The sequence below is a fragment of the Pyrgilauda ruficollis genome, unplaced genomic scaffold (assembly GCF_017590135.1).
Source record: "Pyrgilauda ruficollis isolate IOZ18807 unplaced genomic scaffold, ASM1759013v1 scaffold182, whole genome shotgun sequence".
Lineage (NCBI taxonomy): Eukaryota > Metazoa > Chordata > Aves > Passeriformes > Passeridae > Pyrgilauda > Pyrgilauda ruficollis.
Window position 1 is genome coordinate 191,791 of NW_024517207.1, and position 19,544 is coordinate 211,334.

A 19,544-nucleotide genomic window follows, 5' to 3' on the forward strand; every position below is an offset into this window, starting at 1 on the left:
CACCAAGCTGGTCCCAATTGGGCACCATGGGACTTCGCTGAGGTCAGTGAGAGCATTGTCCTCCTGTGTTGGGGTCACCCTCAGCTCCGGGCTCATCCTTTCTCGTGGTTCAGCCTTTGCTCTCTGCTTCCTGACAGTGCCATGCACTCCACACCATTTCCATTTGCTGGTCACCCTCTCTGACTTGACAGACCCTGGAGCATGATTAGGACAAGCATCACATGATAGCCAGGGGCTGGCATTAAAGGGGAATTTTGGAGGAAGGAGAAATATCAGAACACCTTTTTGGAGGGATTCAGCACCCTGGTTTTGACCCATGGAAAATCTGAAGTAGCAGCTAACCTGGTATCACAGCAGCTTTGGGAAACTGGGTCATTGGTTTTCCTGGTGATTAATTCCAGGGTAAGATACTGATCAGGTTCAGACAGAGTTCAAAACATCCCTGCTTATACAATTAGATGCATGAACAGGAAAGGCACCTTTGCAAGCAATCATCTCTCTTCAAACAGAAATAACGCATCACAGAAACACAGTATTTCCTGCTCACAAAAAGGGCTGATGGATAAATTCAATTATTCACACTTAGCAAGGCTTTCAGCTATCCAGACTTTCCTAGCTAGCCTGAGGTAAAAAAATCTTAAGTTTTTTATACCCACAGAAACAAAATTTCAAAAGCTTCTGCCATTTGCACTAAATGCAGTATGACAGGGAGCATCCTTACAGCCCCAAAGCAAAACTAGAACTACACCAGAGACTTTTTCTCAGGATATGCAGCAATGCTTGTGAGCAGTCTGGCCTTGCCTTACTCTCTACCTGTTGGGAGCACAGGCTGGAGGCAGAGGAAGAAAACTGGAGTCCACAGTCCACTTTTAGTGCTGTTTTATTTTTGGTCTTGGAGAGTCACTCCTCCTCTTTGCATATCATCCTTTCAAACAAAACAAATAAACAAACCTCTTTCCTGTTCATACATAGAGACAGAAATCAAGAGAGCTGATTTCCACTAAGAACAGACACCAAGAACCAGCTGCACTGTATGAACTTTGGAAGTTATTGCAGGTTCTGCAAAGTGGCACAGTGATGTGCAAAACTAATACAAGCTAAAAATGGAGTATATGATCAACAGAGAAATTACACAGGCAGGTTTCAAATCTGTTCTTTTTTCAAAATAGTAACAAATATATAGGCATCTTCATAGGTGACACCCTACACTATATGCTACCAGCAAACCAAGATAGAATTTCTGGGGACAGATTATTTTGTTTTGGGAGAGATACCATTTTACATACAGCTGTCTACTTTCTAAATCATCTACCTGCATTGTTTGATTCCACCCACACTCCACCCCTAAACTGTGTTGTCTTTAAATAACCAACTAAAAGCTCTTGCAGTATCACTGCCTATATATTCTGGGTATCTTTTTTTGGTTGGAGGATGGGGGGTTTGGCAGAGAGAGATTGTGTTTGGGTTTTTATTCCCCTGAAGTTAAAAAGTGGGCTTTGCCCTTCGGCTTTTGGTGGTTATTCAGGTACAGATGCTTACAAAAGTCACACTTGTATTCTGAGAACATGTGCAAGGACAGTATGAGATAATAAAGAGCAAAAGTGGGCTGGAATGTGTGTCCTGGGAGTCCCACAGGTAGTCCAGGTTTCCAGGAGGGAAACCTGGAGGAAGAAGAGAGATCCTGTATGTTCTCTCCCTAAGGACAGCTTTAGGGCTCTAACATTGTCTGCTTTGCCCTGTTTCAATGCCGCATGCTTGCTCAAAAAACCAAAATTCAGCTTCCCCAAAAGACACTCAGTTCTGCAGGTACTTGTACATAACAGTGACCACATTCGTAAAGTTTAATATAATAAAGAAAATACATAAAGCAACGCTCAGCAATGAGCACAAGCCTTATGGGAACATAGGTCATTTGGAACTGAATCCAGAAGTTTAAATCATTAGGTTTCTGGATGTGGCAAAATTAGCCTGGCCCCACCATGAGACCTAACCTTCCCACAAGGGTCACAAAACAGGAAAGGCTGGGACTAAGAACAACAATAATGGCAAGAAAATAAACTTTATCTGAAACTAATCAGTTACTAATGATTTGAGGAAGATTATGTCAACTCCCCATATATGGGTTCTTTATCAGAAAGGGCAAAGCACTGCACTGTCAAATAACAGATGTGACTTGCACATAGATCTGCATTTAAGGTACATGTTCTTCAATTACTCATGTTCCTCAGAGGGACAATGCGAAAGGATTCCCAGCATCACAGGAATATCTACTGAGGGCTCAGTTTATGTACAGTCAGGATATTCCTCTTTGCACAGGATCAAGTGCTTTGATGTGACCTTTCATAATGAAGATGTAAAGGTCCACTCCTCTACAGTCACCAGAAAGGATGTTGAAGCAAAGTGGGGGTGGGTTTTATCTCCCAGGTAAGAATGGACAGGATGAGAGAAAACAGCCTCAAGTTGCACCAGGGGAGGTTAAGTTTGGATATAAGGAAAAACTTCTCCACCAAGAGGGTGTGAAGCACTAGAACAGGCTGCCAGCAAAGCGGTTGAGTCACCATTCCCGGAGGTATTTTAAAAGCCATGTGGATGTGGCACTTAGGGACAGGGTTTAATGGTGAACTTGGCAGTGCTGGGTTAACAGTTGGAATCACTGCTCTTAGAGGCCTTTTCCAACCTAAAGGATTCTATGGTCTATTCAGACATATAGAAACAGCTGTCTAATGCAAGAAAAATATAGAATACTCCACAAGAGTTTTGTATTGCTGCCTACAGAATTCCAATTTGCTGGCTGGATTTCAAGATCCTAAAATTTGGCCCTTGTTGCTTCTCCTTGATCAGGTATTACCATTCCTCCTGATGCCAGCCTGACAACATTTCCAGTGTTTTTCATAAACATTATCTCAGATCACACTGCTCAGATCCATTTGTGCTGCAAGGCTGCAGGAAACTACAGTTCAGAGAGAGCTTGCTGGAAGCATGAGCTGTGCAGCAGAAAGCTGTGCTGATTGCTCCTCTATGGAAAAATGAAAATGCCTCATGTCCACACACATAGATTTGTTGGAAGCAGTTTGCTTCAAAATTTGTGATACAACCAGTTCAGTGTTAATTACACACCTTCATAATTGATGCCCAGCTCCTTCTAAGAGCTGAATTTCTGCAGCTGGAGAGGCCAACAGACCCTCTGTTATAGGGATTTTTTGATGAGAAATGTCCTGAAGTTTTACAAAAATATGGACACAGGAGGAATGCCTCTCTGTATCGTCTGCAAGCATTCTCCTTGCATGAAATGAGGCACAAAGGTTTTCACCAGACACACACTTACCAAGAGTTATGGCAGGTTTTGATCTATCCCCTTCAGCACCCTTAGGCCTCACCCACAACAGCTGAGACACTCTAGGCTAAAGTCTCAGTGAAACCATCGTCATTGATGAAATTTCCTCTGACCAGGGAGGTCAGGGATATATTTTGTCCAAGAACCTTAATGACCCAACAGCACTAAGACAAACCTTTTCCAGCTATTCGTCTGCATTCCTTAGGCATGAGGACACAAAGAAGGGGAAGCACTGAACTGTGTAAAGCTGTGAAGGAAAGAGAGGCATGCCACACTACAAAGCTGTTCCAGCTAGCATCTCATTTATATTCTGGGATATAAACATAACTTCTCTCCCATATGTGATGAAGATTCCCATACATAATTTTTCAAGACCAATGCTGCATAAATCTACTTATATCCCAGTCACCCCACAGCCTCTGAGAATTTTTAGTGGGTGACATCTTTGACCTCTTTTTAGTATACTACCAATAAATGAATCAAAGCTAACATGTATTTCTCTGCTTCCTGTCCACTTCTTATATCTGCTTTTTTTACAACAAAAAGGAACCTTTGATACTGCTTAGAGACATGGTTCATGCATGTAAAAAGACTGAAAAAATCTGACTTCAATCAGCAACTGGTGGTTGTAGACTACACTGGAATACGAATAAAGGTAATAAAGGACAGTCGACGAAAAAAAAAGTTGGAAGAGAACTAAGACTTGTTAACAAACAGCATGGCATGAACAATAAAGGTAGGTATAGAGAAAAAAATAGAAGATTAAATAGGAGGGTATGGTGCCACCCAGATTCCTCCCAAAGCCAATAGGAGCAAAAGATGTGTTTAAATAGACAAGCCTGTCTCCAAGCTAAAATTCCCAAAAGAAACGAAGACTTCATTTCTCTCTCTTATTCATGCATGCTTTAGAAACCTCTGGAGACTGCTCTGCAAACTGGAACAATAAAACAAAATGTCAAGACAATAAATGGGGCATTGAATCTCTGCCTTCTGCTGGAGGAAGGCCTTTTCTGACCTGAGGGCAGTACCTTCTTTTCACTTCCCAACAGCAAAGCACTGCAGAGGAAGCGTTGTCTTCAGGATGACCTCAACAAAGAGTGGGGCAGCACAGCGGTACTTGTCTGGATCAATTACCTTCAAAAATTTCTAGTTGAAATCCACTTTGCTACAGGTACATCTCTATAGAATAGTATACAGGTATACTATTCTTTTGTCATCTATTCTATGATGTCATAACAGGTATGTTGTTAGAGACACTGATAAACAGCAGGAATTCATTTTATTTTTCTATAATTCTGAGGAAATTAATTCCAGTTCCATTTCCGCTCCCAAACTCCAAGAAGCTCCATGCATACTGCAATAGATCAGCAGTGAAACACTGAATGCTTTGTTCTCATTTGCAGCACCAGCACTTAACACTAAAGGTTTGACCAGGAGAAATTCACTGCTACTATTTATCTACACATTTCACTTTGCTTGGAATTTTAATTTCTGGAAATAATGTGTTTTATGCAAAAGTGATAAAGCAAGTGCCTTGTTAAACTATGGTGAAGCATCAGAGGCAGCTTTGTGGCCAGAAGACTCAAAGCCCCAGCTTCACCTTTGGCATCTTGGGCAATTCAAGTCGTGCAAGTAATTTTATTTTCCTGCACTTTGATTTCTTGACCTACAAAATGGAGATACTGGCTAAAATTATTCAAGGGCATTACAATATCCACAGTGTCATTCCTTGCTTTTATCTCATGTTTGAATTAAACCAAAAAACTTGATGTTGCACAATCAGCCAGTTGTGCTGATATGTCTATTCTCCCATAAAAAGCAGTTGCTGGGTCTGTTTCTGTTTCAGTTAGGTCTTTAGCCCACTCTGGCTCCTCAGAAAGTTCTCCCAGCATCAAATGAATTCCAGAAAGTGTTCAGCACAAGCAAAACAACATATTTTAATCATGCTTCATTGAATCAAAACCTTTAATTAGCTCTAGTAATGGCTCCATCCAGCTTTGCAAAGCACTTTAGAGAATTGCATTGAAAAGGGCTGTATCAGAGCTAGGTGTTATTACCAACACAAATATGAGCTAAAGACTTCAAAATATATATAGGCAACACCTTTATGCCTTCATTGACTTAAACATTACTTCAAGTCATAGGCTATTCCTCAAGGAAGAATTTAAAGTCATTTAACAATTAGTAACCTTGCAACACCTTTGAAAAATAAATAGTGAAAATTGGGCACTCACACAAATTGCTTCATCTGGAATACAGCTGTTTCTGGAGCAAAACATAATACTCATTTAACAGTGCAAATCCACAGAAGTATAGAGGGCACAAAGGACAAAATATTATTGTATCCATTTAGAGCAAGAGGGGAAGTTTGTGGAGGCAGAAGTACAGCAAAGCAAAATAAAATAAAAGTACTTAAATAGCACCCTATTCTTGATGCCAAACTGGTCAGAAATAGCTCACATTTCCAAATTTGGTCATCTTCCAAGGAGGAGTCAAAAGTAACAAATCTTTGTAGGGGTTGGTAAGGGTAGAAGAGAGGGCTTTCCTGGTTTGATTTAGTGTCTAACTTAATCTGTTCGGTTTGTGATTGTTTAACAGTGTTGGTAGGCTGGTCTTGGGTTATCTTTAGATGACACTTTAATGTTGCAGGGCAATCATTATTACATTTTGGTGAGCTCAGGGCACCTTGAACAATTGCTTAGATCCAAGAGATGTAATAACTCCTCAGGCAGAAAGGCACAAGTGTTAAGCCCAGCATCCGATCCAGATCTCATTTGAAAACCATGATGTCCAAGAGGACTGTGCCTTCAGCTCCTTGCTGGACCACTGGCACACATCTTCTCTGGTCAGGGGACAGATGCCATGAACTGAATCACAGAACCAAGCAGGCTCTTGGGAGGTCTCCTGCCCACAGACTGAGCCTTTCCCAGTCTGTCTAGCCTAGGACAAACTGTTTAGTCAGAATGTTTTAGAGGACTTTAGAGACAAAAAACCAGTTTCATATCGCACACTTTGCTTTGCCAAAGCCACAGTCGTATTCAAAGGCAGATTCCACTCTGCTTCCAAGGCTGCTGGAAAATGTCATTCCTGCTTCTCCAAGCAAGGATAACACATTGCCATACTGGGATATTTTCAGCCTTTTACTTTAAGTGGAGTAGGAAATACCCTGAGAAGCAGGGGAGCAGGGTACAGGCTCCTTTCCTTCATTGGTCTTTCAAACAACACTGCAGAAAAGACTGACATTCAGTCTCAGAGTAAGGAAGGGCACTGCAGGTGGGCATGGCAAATTCCAGCCAGGAGCACGATCCTCACCATGCAGCAAGCCCCCAGGAGCAGCTTTCTAAACAAATGGAGCAGAAATCCAGTGTATTTAAGGCATTGATTTCCTTACAACTACATTCCCAGGTGGCACAAACTGGGCATCACTCAGCCTTACAGAAGGATATAGAATCTGATCTTGTTAAGGATCAGCTAGGGAAAAACAGATACTTGTCCCTGCTTTTCAATTTACTTACTGTTGCTACAAAGCACAGTAGAGAAAACAATCAATGGATCAGGTTTCCAAATGGGAAACAAAACCACTGGAAAGACCTAAGGGCACTTTCACCTTATTGGGAGTTTTTATGATTACTTCACGATCCTCTTCTAAGAAACAGTATCATTCTGTTTGCATGCACTCAAATACTTGAGTTACCTCAGCAAAATGCAAGTGTGTTAATGCAGTTCAAGGTTTAGACTTCCATTGCCCTTACTGTGAACAACATCCTTTGCAAAATACAAAAAACAGACATTTTCATTATTCCTTTTTCTGGCTTTAAAAAAAAAAAAAAAATTTCAAAAAGCCCCACATGGGGTTTCAGTCCCAAATATGCAATTGGCATTTGGCCCACTGTAAAGACATGCCCAAACCGCCTGAGGATGGAGCAGCTGTGGGGCCAGGGGTAGGTCACAAACTGCCTAAACCAAGGAGACTTTGCAGGAGGGACTCCCTTAGGACAGAGAAGAGCTCTGAGAAAAACAAGCAGCCAGTATACTAAATCACCTCTTTCCGTCTCAAACAAGTTGAAAGCACTTTATGTCCCTTTAATGTTCCTTCTTCCTCCATCTGAGCCAGAAATTGCCAGCCAGCCTAGTCTCCTGATGAAACTATCTCCCACCATCAGTTTACAAGGAAAGGAGAGTTTCCAGAGTAGCAACAAATCTAGTATGATACTGGAAGAAACTTTTGGTAAATAAAATAAAGCACTATCATGAAAGATCAGCTAACCCAGCTTGTGATCCAAGCTCTGGAAATGTCTACAGAATGTAGAAAAAGACCAGAAAAAATACTGGGGGAGGAAAAGTGTGCAGGAGAAAAACTATGGCTGTGGTACCAAACATCTGTAAAAAGACACAGCGAAACCAAAGCACAGCTAAGGTTGCAAACAAATCTCCTGTTACCTGCTTATTCTTCCCCTTTTGTATTTTATGTATGTAGCCTAAAAATATTTCACTCAAATGCAGTTACACAAAAGTGAAATTTGAAAAAGTTGCAGCAAGGTTTGCTTCAGGGGACTCAAGTCAATTCAAATAGGCAGCACATATAAAAAACTAGCAGAATCCCTACAGAATCCAAAGCACTGAGAAAGAAATAAGGTTATTTGAAAAGCAAAGAAAGTGATACCCAAAACCCAATTTAACCCAAACCTGAAAACTTTAGAGCTCAGTAAATGTACAAGAGAGACCTATACACCATTTCCTATTAGGTGGTTGCCAAACAGATTTGTTACACATTTAATAAAGCAGTAAAATAAGGTATTTATGTAGCATGTTTAACTGTAAGCATATTGGTAGCATTTTGCTTAAATGAAAGTGTAACCTGATAGATGCTACAGTTCCTGGACAATGGGAAATATGAGGAGGAAAAGAAAAGTCAGAAATCCTGCTGCATCAGAGAAAAATAGCGTCTTGCACAGCACTGCTTTAACAGCGCTATAAAACCTGGATGCTTTGAGCCTCTCACAAGAGCGCCTGGCTGGCAGATGGAGAGTCCTCACATGCCTCAGAGGGTCCAGCTACTCAGAGGGAATGGTCTTGAACACCCTTTGCTGGGTCACACATCATTGCTATTCCTTCCTTCAGGGCTTCACCTCATACTTGGCAAGGGAGCAGGGCTGCACCTCCTTCCAACGTCAACACCTTTCTGTGGTCGGCCAGAGGTGTCGGCGCAGAACAAACACGACTTTCAGCCTTCCCAGGTTCAGAGCTCCCCGAGCCACGTGCACTGCTCAGGCCACTGAAACTCTACAGGAAAATTGCCACCACCCTTCAGAGGGCAATTGCAGCCCATCACAACCTTTCCAGGTTACAAAAGAAATGCAGCAAACTGCAAAGGTACATGTCATAAAAAACAGCTAAATACAAACATCTGGTTGCTTTTGCTTCTCTAATGTGCAGATCTTGGGAGTATGTGGGGAGATATCAGTTATTATTATTAAACTGTGCCTTACTATTGAACACACCAGGGAAACTGAGGTTCCAGGTAATGGAATGACTTAGAGGACTTCTGAATAAGTGAGCAAAAAAAAAGCAGCAACGGGACAAGTGATTTGCTAGGTAGTAACTACTACCCAGATTTATTTCTTTCCACAGACATTGGACTTAATTGTTATGAAAAATAAATTATTCTCTTTTGGAGAAAGATCAACATGATCTTCCTCATGGGTGATTATTCCCAGAGTGGTTAAAAATCAAAGGGAGAAAACACAGAAATACCAACATTACAGAGCAAACAAGTGTGGGAACAGAAGAAAAGCAGGTATTTTGGGCCAAATTGATTTAAGAAAGAGGTATTTTTCTGCTTCAACAGAGATATATACAGACACACAGAAGTATCTTCAATACAAGGAAAACACTGAAACAACAAGTTGCTGCCTTTTGCTTGCACATTCCTGATGTGACAGTCCCAAGTTCGCTCTAAGAGGAACATGTGGATGTTTTATTGTTAAACAATTAGGCCAAAGCCACACTGAGGATTTTTGTACTTGGTTCAAACTGACTTTAATGGAAAATGAGCCTCTAATTATCATAAGTGACTTAGAAAATCTCAGCAGGGTTGTATAAAAAGCCAGAGCATTTTTTATTTTATTTGAATCTAACCTAGTCAAGGCTTTATAGAGAGCTGAGGACTTACTAATAAAGATCAGAAACTGTGGAGGTAGAAGGGGTCTTTATTCCTCCATTCCCTGGTCAAAATGAAGTTTAGCAACAAATGAAACATCTGCTGTGATAACTTGTGTGTCAAAGCAAATCGCTGTTTCCATCTCTTAAAAATGGCTAATTTAGTCCACAAACAGAAAGTTCTGTTTGAAATATTTGTGAAAAGAAATGGTTAAATTAATATATTTTTAACAGCCATGATAAATGTACTCTACATTAGAGGTAAACCTGAGCTGCACACTGATGTACCAGAAAGTATCTTCGCCTCATGGCACAGGTTTATAATGAGGGAGAGAATGGGGATAGTAGACACAAAACTGCCTCCTTGTAACCAGAAATAATGGTTATGACTAAGACTCAAAAATCAGACATAAGTAGAGAAAGAAGAACACACCCTTTTCAAGAAAAAAAAAGTATTAATATCATATCTCTGTATATGGTCCATTATAAATATTTGGGATTACACAGAGAAGAAATTTTCCTGATAGCCTTACCACCTGATCATACACCTCTTGAAGAAAAGAAACTCCACTTAGAGTCACATTTTATGTTGTGGGGGCAGGTAGAAATCATTTGAAGCACTGAAGGGCAGCATCAATATTGTCACCTCAAAAGCATTACTCCATTACTTCAATACAAAAGAAAATGTTTTTCCTCACAATATATTTCTGATTTTCCCAAGACATAAGCTGAAAATGAAAAAAAAAAAGGGTTTATCTATTCCCAGAATTATCTTCCCAGTCCTTCTCATCTGCACTGATGTTTCCCCTATCTATCAAAGTCGGATGCAGTCTTTTATTAATTTGTTCCCATTTTCTTCAAATTAACCTTTTTCCATTAGACCCACTATAGGAATACTCCATTCAGTTTGTAGACATTATGGGGGTAAGTCTTCATTGTGCATTAAAAACAAAAACTTAGATATGTATATATAAAATCTCATTTATGTCAATGAATCCTGAATCAAAACATCTCCTACTGACTATCCAATACTTAGGGCTATCCTAAGTCTCCACAAAAAAAAAAAAAAGTTACCATGAACTTGCCCCTTACTGTTTGCCTAACTAGGACACGAAAGTTAATTTAAAAAAAAAAAAGTAGATTCAGAAACCATTTGAAAAGTTGCAGCCAGAACTACAGTGCCAGGTGAGGAAGAGGTGAGCAGACTGCTGGGATAATTCATGTGGCCCAAAGCAGCTGCTCTGTGTGGTCTCCACCCCAGCTGACCTTCCCACTACATGTTTGTCTGGGCTGGACAGGCAGATGTGCTTGCCAGCCTGTCCTGCTGCAAAGCACATGGGAAAGGGAAAAGGAAGTTTTTGGTCCAAGACAAAGCACTTGGCTATGCAGGGCTGGATTCCTGCTGTTTTAGCCATTATCCATAGGCTCATGAATATGCATTACATATTTGAATTTATCACATGAATATGCCACTTACTTTAATTGCCTTGCTTCCAGAGCACACCTCCAAGCCCAGTGGCTCATCTACACTTCTACAGAGCAAAACATTCTACTGTCTCTCCACATTTAAGAGTAGGCCAGATTTTTCCTCTACCCCTAGTAATTCTGGGTCAACACTAGTATGCCAAAAATCAGTCAGATTCATCTCATGCTCTCTGAAAATAATTCTTTCTACAAAAAATAATGATAATGAATTGAATGTGAACCATTAACCTTCAAAAGAGAAGCTAGCTTCACTCAGAGCAGCAAGGAACTTCTCCCACCTTTCTCATAGGCTGTACTTTTAAGCCAGGTATTAGCCCCTGTCATTTTTCAGTTGCCCGAAACATCAAATATACCATGATCTACACAACAGAAAAGATAAGACACACACATCCCCTCAGCCATATACCCCACAGTGTTCCCCCCTCCAGAGGCAATCTCTTGGAGGTGAATAGGCAGACAGTGTGTTTGTCTCAACTTCACCTTCCACTGTTATTCTCTCTGGAGCATGTGCCTGTCACTGCAAACTCCATGGTTCTCTCACTGCTTTGTTTGGGAGACAGAGCCTTAGCTGAGCTTTCACCAACTTCTCTGTGGGTTTCTCCAGCTCACAGATAACTGCCTCACAGGGAGCCAACTCAACAGCAAACAATGCCAGAATTAAAGCTGAAATCACAATTAAATCTTATGTGATATTCTTTAACAAGGAAAGCAGTCTGATACCACTCTTGGCATTCCACTAAATACAAATGTCAATATCAGAACAGACAAACAAAGGAATATGTCACCAGTAGCTCAAACAGCTGCTATCATGGATTGTCTGTGACAGACAAGAAGCCTCGATGCTCACAAATGGATGAAGACTTGGTCACCATTTATTCCCTTTCTAGGGTTTAACAAATCCCAAGCCACAGTGGAAGTGGTGTCCACAAAATGTAAGCCTCACATCCATCTACAGCATGGAAGCAGCAGCACAAATAGAGATTATGGCACACACAGAGTTCATTACAGCACAGCTGCCAGGCTTGGAGTACTTTCAGAGGGAAGCTAAGAGGTAAAAGGAGAAAGAATAAAAGCAGAACACTGAAGAAGAGAAAAGACAACATTTCCCTGGGAGCTGACAGACAACCTTCTCCAAAGCACAAGGATTTCAATGAAGCCTTACAGGTAAAATGGCAAGAGTCTGTGAGCCCTTGCCTCTCCTGAATTTATTTTTTCTACAGAGTTACCTGTGTTATCCAAGTTATGCAGCCACAGGAAAAGCAGAGCAGGCAGAAGAAGATGATCCCCAGCTCACTTTGGCACTAGATAAGAAGGTAGCCCTGCCACCTGGCAGCATCCCCCTTCACTTCCCAGGCCCGAGGACACCTGCAGAGAGAAAGAGCAGCTCCTCTGCCAGCTGCTCTGCAACTACAGCAGCAAGAGGAGTGCTGCTTCAGAGGCAAATAAACACTGGGCCAATCAGCAGGAAACACCTCTGCACCAATCCTTAGCACTGGGAAGGGAAGAGCTAAAACAGAGCACCTGTGAAAGCAGGGAGGGAAGCTTACAAGATACCCTGAGGTTGAGTAATGACAAAACCAGGCAATCAGGATTGTGCCATTAAAACTTCCAAGTACCCCTGAGTGTCCCAAGGGCTTTCAAACAAGACAGGTGTCAAGAAGGAGACAGCATGAGCTCCCTGTGCTTGTCCTTGTTTTTCCCTTTAGTACAATTAAATGATTCCAGATATTTACTCATTTCCACAGGAGAAATGGTGATGGATATGTCCATAAAACACCAACAGAAATGCACACACTAACCTAAAGCTGTGTGAATTGCATTGATGATAACTGAATGCTGTGTTAACAGCTTTGGAGATGGTTAGGTAAGTAATCTTCACAAACAACCTTCAGAGAGATGCAGATGATTTTATGCCTCTTCCTTATGATTCCTTTTTTTCCTTTCCTATCCTGACCTCAACTTTCTTTCAAGTCTATCATTTCTTATGCAGTTTGAGTGGCACAGGTGATGTTCTGCTCAAAGATTAAGTTGACAATATAGCAGGAATACAGCAAGCAGTAAAAACACAAGCTGTGGTATGGAACTGCAGCCTGATTTGCAACTTCACAGTGGAAATAATCAGAGCTTGCTGATTATTTGATAAGGTTTTGCACTTTACTCATTTGCCATATCTTCAAAACAATATTCCTGGCTCATAAAGCCCATTTGAACAACCCTGGATAACAGGATTTTGTGAGCCTAGAGCCAGGATTAAGATATGAGGCAAACTGGAAACTTCAATCATTACAATCCTGTAGCCTAAATGAGAAGTACTTTCACACACAGTGTGTCAGTCAATATGTCCCATTTCTCTTTGTGCCCACACAGAAAGAAACCTGACTTTAGGCCCTTTCCCGTGACTTCGAGTGATAGTTTTCATCAGGACAAAGGATCAAAATCATTAGAACTCCGCATTAATTTCACTCCATATTGCAAAAACGATTTGTACTCCCTCAAGTTGAAAGGAAAAATGTCAAGAGACAGATTCATCTCCTAACTTGAAGGACTTCCCAGAACAATGAGCAGAGTCAGTGTCTGAAAAATCTGCTCCTCGCTGAAGAAGGGTTGCAAGATCTTCCAGGCCAGCCCTCCCAAAATTTTTGATCTCTGCCCTAGTACTTGGAACAGCAGGCTGAGCACAGTGCTCTGCACAGTGCTAGTCAGTTAGCATCTGTCCCCTGTGATTGTGACTGGGTGTCCCATGAAGACTACTAATCTTTTTCCTAAGGGGAAAAAATGCAAACCAGTAATTCAGTGTGACAACCTCATCAAAATGATAAAATGAATTATGGCTTTAAAACTTTATGCAGTGACTGTTTTTAATAATGTGGGAGTTAGAGAATAATGTTAAAAGTTTCAACTCAAAGACCTGGTTTCCTGTGCTGGCACCAGTCCTAACACTAAATGTTAACACATTAAGCATTCTTACATCTTCATTTTAAAGAGCAATTAGGAGACAGATATACTCACACTGGAATAACATCCCGTTCCTGTGTGTGTGAACACACACAGGGTGCACTTCCGACAGAAACCCACTGTGCTTTCCCTGAGTCCTTAAGGACTTCTCCACTTGCACAAGTTTACTGAATTCTCAACTGCACTGCAGCAGCTGACAGCTTTTCAGCCTACAGACACAGCTCCACCAAACATATCTTCAAAGAGCTGAAGGTGGCATTAAAAGTGAACTCCTGTCCTGTGTTCCTCAACCTACCAAGCACATCTCCAAGGTCAGAAGCTCACAGCAGAATGCAACAAAAGCACTGGCGGTAGGAATTAGACTGTTCATTTCCCTGAACAGCTTAAACTATCTGAGAATACACTCTAAGTTACATTACTCTAAACATGTTCACCATGGATTAAGCTAAGGCAGGCCAGACTCGGCTGGCTAAGAACACAAAGCTCCAGACCTCAACTGATGAGCAAGATCTCTGACTATAACTCACTGCAGTCACCTCTATCCCAGAACAGTCTCCAGTTCTCTGCAACTAAACTATCCTAGCTGCAAACTCTGATTATCAGCAACAGCCCCAAACAGGAACACACAATCCCCACACAAGAGGGTGGCTTGGCCATGAAGTGTTAATGTAGTAGTGGATCCCTATCCCTACAGTTTGCAGTAGTGCTGACTTCAGAAAGTTCAACTGCTAATGGAGAACACATCTTTTAGGCTCCGTCCTCAAAAAAAAAACTTTCTAGCAAAATCTGACAACTGCTCAAAGCCTACAAGAATGAAAAGAGGATTTAAATCTGAAACTCCGTAAGCAAGCATCCCCATTGCTCAAATAAGTCTTAAAATCTTCTGCACAATGAAACAACAAGGACCAGGAAAAGGGTAGCTACAGGGAGAGGGGAATCTCCACCATGGCCCCTCTCTACCAGGGTGGAGCTCTAGAGCAGCACAAGAGACCAGGATTTATGGAATCTGAACAGGACCCCATAAGTAGGCAGGACTTCTCCTCCATGACATTTAACTTGACACAGCTCACCAGCATGAGGCATTTCTACATGAAAAAAAAAAAACAAACAAACAGGAAAAGATTTTGCAGTCAAATAAGGGATAAAAGTGATGAGTACTAACTCTCAGATGATGTATGTACACCCAAAAAACATCCAAAACTCTTCCCAAAAGTGGGAATTTCAGGTCTTGTAGGGTGTGACTCTCCAAGGCTTGGCAAAGCCACTTATAACCTCACCAAAGTTCAATTTGACTAAGAATGTTTACAAGCACAAAAACTAGGCCAAATTGAGAATGTAAATATTTGGATTCAGTTCCCCAAACTTGTCTCTGTCTGCGCTGCCAACTAAATCCCAACTGCAGACCAAAAAATCTGAAAAGCAACAGTTGCACACACTTTACAGCACACAGACAAAACTAACACGCATGGCACTCAGCAACAGAAAAAAAAAAAAAAAAAAAAAAAAAAAAAAAAAAAAAAAAACACCCAAATTTGTAATCTAAACTAAACTTATTCTAAACAAGATATCAATGAAGTTTGGACCAAAAATCAACTCTGTTATCATTTCATACATTTTGAAAGTCTGATCAGTCCAGATGTTGGTCCTCTGCCCTGCAGGAGCCTGGGTTACATTAAACATAGCTAGATTACTCAAGATCTCATAGACAACATGATGTTTGTAGCACACAGTGGTAACTTTGACCTAAACCACATTCTCTTAAGCCATCCAAAGCAAGGACTTCCATTTCTCAGGCAGATGAACTGAGCAAAGACTTCTCTGGAATCACAGTAATTTATTTGGCAACCTCAGTCCCATATTCAGAAGTGATTTAGGAGCCCAGATCACCTGGAGTTCTCAACACACATGATCGTTTCTTCCCTAGTTTTACCCCTGTTCTTTTAGGTATAGATAAGAATGGCAACCATGGATTCATGCAAGGGACTTTTGACCTCCCACAAACACAGATCCCAAGGGATACACCATATTCTCAGCTGCCAGTTCCCAGCCCCTCTTCAAAAGTGCCAAATGCCTTTCAGTCCTACATCTCCATTGCAGATACTCACTGGAGGAAATCAGAGAGGTGAGGGTGTCATTGAGACCAGCATTTTTGTTGTTGTTGTATGATAAGAATTTGGGCATCCTTACTTCCACTACAGTATACTAACAAAAAAATCCATCCTTTCCCTCTTCAGTTAAGCAGGAAAAGCACGAATCTGGTTCTTTTGCTTTACTCAGTTGTGGGAAACTTGGGTTTACTTTCCAGTTAAAAGCAGGCTCTTCAGTGTACTTCACAGTGACCTCTTCACAAGGGGCTTGTATCATTTCTTTAAATGCCCCTACACTAAAAATAGTCCTGCTTCCTAAACATGAGTGTTTAGCAGTTCCAGGCATTCTGAGATCCTGCATACCACTTTAATTTTTTTTAAACTGGCAACATTTATTTAACCAGCAATTAAAAAAAAAGGAGGCCCAGCCGCCCCAGTGATTCTTCCCAGAGGGTCTTAGATGTTTATGAAACACAATGAAAACAATAAAGTGGACAAAATCATGGTATTCCATCAAGTCCTTGGCAAGACTTCCCAACCAAGAATAAATTGGCATGGTATGTTACAGTCAACAGATTACACAATGGTTTACAGGGTCACCAATAATAAGGGGTCACACACTCCTTAAAAAGATACACCATACATGAAGGCACTTGCTTAAAGGGAAAGAGCAATGCTTGATCCTGAGCTTCTTGGAGCACATCCTGGCAGCCACAGCACAAACATGCTGCAGGGGTAGGACAGGACAGAAGGCATTTCTCCCCCTGAGCCAGGAAGGGCAGTGACTATGCCACACAAGCTGGCTGGGGGAGTTTAGCACCCTGAAGGGAGCAGCAGAAAGCCAGGCCAGGCAGGGCTGTCTTATTTCTGCACACAAGAGGAGAACACATGCTACATCCTTCTAGGAGCAGGACAGCTTCCATGCCCCAGTGAAACCCAGCACCACCATCCCTGTCAACCTTTCCCAAAAGCCCCTTTCCTCACTCCATACTCTTGAGGAAACTGGTTCCACCCCAGAAACAAGATATCAGTTCCATGTCAGTCTCGTCACCATTAGCAGTGCACATACTGTAGCTAATTTTAAAAGGTGCTTGACTATACTCCTGGGTAACTCAATAAAGACATCACCATTGCTATAAATGTGTTACAGCTTTATTTTAAATAACTAATCTTAAAGAAAGAGGGAAATGAATAGTCAAACCCATAAATCTTACTCTTACATGTCAAGTTGGTAACAGATTTCCACTATGTCACCTGCATAACCTGATCACCACAATGAAAATTAAATTTTGGTGCTCCTAAAACATAAATGATTTCCTCAAACCTCACCTTAAATGCATGATACTCCTACCTTTGTCCTGTTAACTTACCCTTCCACTATATGGAAATTTTAATCCACCAACTATAAATTAATCATGTATAAACAAAACATTCTTAAGTCTTAAAGGCAAATCAACCTTATTTCAATTCATCCTATCATCAAAAACCAGACTACAATAGTTTCATCCTTCATCTTCCATGGGTTTTGATCACACCAATTCTATTGGATTATTTAATATATGCCTGAGGTTAAGTCCAACTAGCCAGCATAAAAATGAAAGAAAACCTATTCCCCAAGTCAGTACAGGGTGTAGAAAACGCTACTACTGACATACTCCATCCAGTAATACTATGCACCCGGCTTCATTCAGCCTGACTACTAAATTCGAAGTACATTTGAGTGATAAAGCTGGAGTAAACACAAGAAGGCTCTCTAATATGTAACCGCTACTCTTTGATTGCAGTGACCTTAGTAACGCAAACGTTTGGTACCAAGCCAAGAGCAGGACATCTGATTTTCCCACCAAGTGAACTGCGGCAGAACTCCCTTAGCTCTTCAGCCAAATCTGTCCTGGGATCCTAAAGTCTTCCGCCGGAGTCCAGGTGGCTCCTCTGCACTTTTCAGCACGCACACAAACACCGCAGCCGGCCGGACCGACGATGCGAGTGGGCATTGGAAGGGAAGCGCAGCAGCTCCCCGTCTCCCCCAGCTCAGAGCCCCACGCTCGGCGCGCTGGCTCCCCAGCCGGATTGGAGTTACCCCGTCCGGCCGAAGTGGTCCCGCGGGCTCTGTCCCTCCGCGGGCCTGTCCCTCCGCGGTGCCCCTGCCCTCGCCACCCCCGCAAAAAGCAGCGTCCCGCGAGGCACGGCGGTGGCACCGGTGCGGGAGCGCCAGTGTTCCCGCTCCGCCCGTGCGCAAGGACCCCCGCCCATCTGCGCTCCCCCGGGGCAGGGCAGGGCAGGGCAAGGTCCCGCAAGGATGGCGGGGCCGGCCCGCACCGGCACGGCCTCCGGCGGCTCCGCTGCCGCGGGGGCTCCGCGGTCCGGGGAGCCGCAGCTCCCGGCGAGCCCCCGCCGCCCGCCGCCGCCGCGCATCCCCGGCCCGCCCCGCTCGCGGGAAGCTCTCGGCGCGCAGGGACGGCCACCCGGAGCACAAGCAATCGTTTGTCCCCCCAGTCGCCCTCCCCTGCCCGGGTCCCCGGAGGCGACCACCGCCCGGCAGCGCGCCTCCCCGGCCCTTACCGAGGTGCGCAGGGATGCGCTCCCTCCGCCGGCCGCCTGCAGCCCCCGTCCCGCAGCCCGGGCGATTGTAGCTTTTTTGGAGAAGCTGGGAAGAGGGAAAGAAAGGGGGGAGGGAAGGGGGTGGGAAGGGACTGAGATCGAGGGAGAGAGAAGTATGCAAAGGCAGGAAGTGGAGACGGCCACGACCAGTGCGGGAGATTAATGGGAACCAGTCACCCGGCAGCCAACAAAGAAACCTGCTCCCCCAGCGCCGCGCAGCCCGGCCCGGGCTGCAGCCCCGGGCTGCCGAGCACCGCTCTCGCCGGCAGCTCTCGCCCCTGCCCCGGCACCGCGGAGGGGTGGGCACCGCCTCCCCCAGCCCCAAGCCCGGGTCCCGGACAGGCGGGAGGGAGGGGAGCAGTCAGGCAGGGCCGGGGAGATGCGATGGGCACAGGAGGAGGAGAGGACCGATCTCCCTGAGTGACAGCCTTCCTCCTCGCTCTAGCCCGGAGGGGCGATACCGCTCGGTTTTTATTTAAAACACTCCGAGCGCTGGGCTCCTCTCGGGGTAGAGCCGCTTGCGGGGCAGAGCGGAAGGAAGGAGGAGTGCGGGAGGCGCGCTTCCTGCGCCAGGCGCGGGGCAGACGGCTCCCAGCAGGGAGCTGCGGACCAGGGAGCTGCCGCGCCTTTCGGAGCACTAACAGCACCTGCGGAGGCCGAGGGAGGCAGCGGCGTGCCTCTGAACTTCGTGCCGGGTACCTCGGTTCCGATGCAGCCCCCCGGAGCAGCTCCTGGCAGCAATGTGGAATGCCCAGCTCCCTGGGCAGCGCAGCCCGAGGTGTCCCGCTCGCTGGCATGGCCCAGCCAGGACCCCCAGGGCATCGCGCGTACCCGGGGGAAGAAAGCCCCTGCATGGCACATTGTGTGCGCTGGCCGCCAACAGCATTGTGCGGGCCACCTCCCTGACACACTGGCTTCTGATG

At 43.7% G+C, this 19,544-nt stretch overlaps 1 protein-coding gene across 7 annotated transcripts in view; it reads right to left on the bottom strand.

Moving 5' to 3' along the window:
• Positions 1–19,058, bottom strand: part of DENND2B (DENN domain containing 2B) — a 153,364-nt gene extending 134,306 nt beyond the window's left edge. For 6 of the 7 annotated variants that reach the window (XR_005954877.1, XR_005954876.1, XR_005954875.1 and 3 more), the window contains exon 1: positions 18,583–19,058. The gene's annotated coding sequence lies outside the window, so the exon portion shown is untranslated. Of the gene's footprint in view, positions 1–17,832; positions 17,933–18,582 lie in introns of those variants that run through there. The other variant, XM_041464640.1, reaches the window with a different exon arrangement.
• Positions 19,059–19,544: the final 486 nt, after the last annotated feature.